The 3,323-nt window shown below is 68.0% G+C and overlaps 1 long non-coding RNA gene across 1 annotated transcript in view; it reads left to right on the forward strand.

Moving 5' to 3' along the window:
* The first annotated feature begins 1,806 nt into the window (after positions 1-1,806).
* LOC144225576 (uncharacterized) overlaps positions 1,807-3,323 on the forward strand; it is a 7,833-nt gene continuing 6,316 nt past the window's right edge. Inside the window, exons 1-2 of the long non-coding RNA XR_013333346.1 lie at positions 1,807-1,893; positions 2,564-2,888. This is a non-coding gene — a long non-coding RNA (uncharacterized LOC144225576). The remainder of the gene's footprint in view (positions 1,894-2,563; positions 2,889-3,323) is intronic.

The raw sequence follows: 3,323 nt of genomic DNA on the forward strand, positions 1-3,323 counted from the left end.
CAGAGTCTGCACTGGTCACACATAAGGGTCGACCTTCCTGGGGCCCACAGTCCCGCTCAGCCCCGGCCGGAGCCTTGTCCTCAGATCCACTCCCCTCCCCAGGCCTGGGTCCCAGGAACACACACGGGGTATCTCTTTGGGGCAAGAACATTCCAGACATTTCCCCCAGCATGGGCACTTCCTGTGACACTTGATGTGCAGGGAGGGGGAAGGTGCGCACTCTTGAAGAGAGGCAGGAACACGGTCCTGCCCCTAAGCCACTGCTTTTCCTGCTGGAATCACTCCTGAGAAAGAGCCGGCCGGGCCGGATGAAGGTGCGGGTGAGGGAGGGAAGGGGAGCTGGACACTGAGAGACGGGGGGAGGCCCAGGGTCAGAGAGGGAAGGGGGATGGGCAGCAGGGAGAGGGGCAAGGAAGGGTNAGAGAGACCAGAAGGGGACGGAATCAGCCTGGGGAAGAGTGGCCGGACGGGAAAGGCCGGGGCAGGGATGGGCACGGGGCCCCGGATCTGGACAAAGGAGGCCACCCTGTCCCTTCTCATGAGCAGACCTGGTGCTGTCTGCCCCCCCAGGAGGGTCCTGCTGCTCCCGAGCCATTTCTCGGGACCCCCAACCTTCCAGGATGCAGATGTGGGCGGGCTCAGGCTCCAGGGCCACTGGGGGGGGGGGACACCTCGCACGGGGCCCTGAGATCCCAGGGAGAAGGAGGCAGCACTGGGGCGGGGGCGGGGGGCACAGAGCAGGGCAGGCACAGGACAGGCCAGAGCTGTGGCTGCCTTGTGATGGGAGAGGGGGCCTTGACGGGGGCCTGAGGAAGTGGGGGTCTGCCCGAGGGCCAGGCGCCCCTGCTCCCCACCCGCGGAGAAGCTGCCACCCCACTGCGGGGGGCGGGTCACAGGCATGCTTCACCCCAGGCCTTCCGAGCATTCCGCATGCCTGGGGGCCGGGGCAGGACACCGTGGGGACTGGGCCCCACAGCCAAGGGCTGCCAACCGCTGAGGCCTGGTGAGCGGGGCTGTGCGGGCCCCGGACGAACTGCAGGGAGACCAGGCCCCGGGGACCTGCTCCAGGCCCCCAAATGCTTTCTGGAGGCCAGTAGCGGCCGCAAGCCCTCGCCCCCGCCTTCCCAGGGGCGATGCGCTGACACCAAGATGCTAGGTGAGGCCAGTGGGGGCTGCAGGGAGGCGGTGGGGAGCTACTCCAGAGCCAGGACCAGCCCTGGGGAGGGGGAGGCTGGTCCGGGGCAGGGGCTGGTGGGGACGCAGCTGGCCCTGGCTCCCACGTCCTAGCTGGGTGGCCACAGGGCCGCCTGGAGCCTCAGGGAGGCCCGGCTGGGGCGCCTGGGGAACAAAAGCCCTGTTCTCCCCACTGGCCGGGCGTCCAGCCTCCCCTCGCCGCGGCGTGGGACCTGTGCCCCGGCCCCCAGTGCCCCCGCCCAGCCCAGCCCAGGTGCAGCACGTACCTGGGAGCCCACAGCAGTCTCGCGAGTGCCCGAAGTCCGGTGGCTCCGCAGCTGTCGCCTAAGGACCCGTCCTCCCGGATCAGGGTGGAGGTGCCCAGGGCTGCGGGGCCTCCGTCTGTCCGTCTCTCCTTGTGGGGCCGGCAGCCAGGGAGGAGGCAGCAAGGGGGCGGGAGCGGCCAGGAAGGGGCTGCGGCCTCATTTCCATGCGGGGCCCCTGGCCCCTGAGCGGCCGCCCCATTGTGTGCCTGGCCTGGCTCACAATCACAGCCTTTGTGGTGGCCTCTCCCACCCAGGGGAACTCAAGCACGGTGGGGGTCCCGGCCCCCCACCAGCTTCTAAGGGCAGGTCCCTGCCCCCCACATCAGGCCCCATCCGGACCGAAGCCGAGGGACAGGTGCCTGGCTCCAGGCGGGGGCCTGAGCCTGGACTGAGGGTGGGTCTTGTTGTGCTGCACCCCCTCCCAGTCCTACGGGTGAGGAGACGGCGGAGCTTTGAGCCGAGGGCGTGGAAGAGGCCCAGCAGGGGTAGCGCGCAGAGGGGCCCGGCGGGGCGGGGTGGGGCCCCTCCCCCAGGCACCCTTAGTCCGGCTGTGGGAGGAACCAGGCGGGGACGGGACCTGGGTCCTTCCGTTGGGGGAAGTGTGTGGGGCTTCTGGTGCCTGGGAGGGGATCTGGGCGTCGTGCAAGGACAGGTCTGTGGGTGGGGGGCTCCCAAGCCAACACTGGAAGCTGTGGACTATTTTGTGGCTACAGGGACCCAGAGCAGGGGTCAGGCCTGGAGTCCCTTGCAAACTGTCTCTTCTCCTCGAGGCTGAAAGCGTCAGCCTCCCCTCACCAGGCTCCATCCACACCGCCAGCGCCGCTGCCTCCTGCCTCTCCTCACCCATCCCCCTCCTCCCCAACTGGGAATGGGGGCAAAGGTCAAGCGGCCCGAGCCAGCTGTTCCCAGATGTGGCCATGGCCCCACCCCCTTTCTGGAGGAGTGACAAGCCTTGCGCCCAGGAGGGGCGGGGGCGGGTGACGAGACAGCAGGAGCCGCGAGGGCGGGGGTTCGTCACCGGCTTCTGTGGGTTTGTTTAATCCCACGCCATTCGCCATTCGCAGGCTTTCGCGGAAGGCTGCGGGGAGAGAAGGGGGAGGGGGTCTCGGCCCACATCCCGCCCCCAAGAAGACACCTGACCTGTCTCCAAGTTGCGGGCCGGGCCCGTGGTGAGAGGGGCCTTTGTGCGCATGGAGGAGGCTGCCTGGAACCCGGAGCCCTGAGCCGACCGGCTGCGCCGCCCCGCACCCTTCACTCCAAGCTGGGGAGCTTGCAAATAAAGCCACAAACACAAAATCTTGTGTGCCGGAGAGAGACTGCGGCGTGGGCATCGGCGGAGAGCAGGTGCGGGGACCGGTGACGCTGGGCCCGCGCAGGAGCCGGGCAGCAGTAAGTCGACTCCTATGAAACAGGCCCACCAGGAAGGTCCCCACCGGACGGGCGGAGGCTGGGGGCGGCTCCCTTTCCCACCCAGCACCCACGGGTCAGCTCCACCCCCACACCCAGGGCCATCCTTCTTTCCCTCCGGAAAGCCAGGGTGATGGGCCGCGGGTTACTGGGAATGGAAACACACAGCCTCAGTGCTCAGGACTCCGAAATGTCAAATGGCAAAAGGAAATAAAATGCCTGCAGGCTGCGCAAAGCTTGTCTGATCCAGGGGAAGGAGGGAGACACCCACACATCTGCCCTGCCTGGGGAGATGCTGGTGGTGAGGGAGGCGGGCGGCGGTGCAGGGCTCCGCCAGGGAAGGAGCGGGTCTGCGAGGGGTGGTGACCCTTCCACGGCCCAGCAGGAGAGGGATCTGAAGAAAGATCTGGGGTCTGT

Source organism: Crocuta crocuta, unplaced genomic scaffold (assembly GCF_008692635.1).
Source record: "Crocuta crocuta isolate KB4526 unplaced genomic scaffold, BGI_CrCroc_1.0 scaffold613, whole genome shotgun sequence".
Classification (NCBI taxonomy): Eukaryota; Metazoa; Chordata; class Mammalia; order Carnivora; family Hyaenidae; genus Crocuta; species Crocuta crocuta.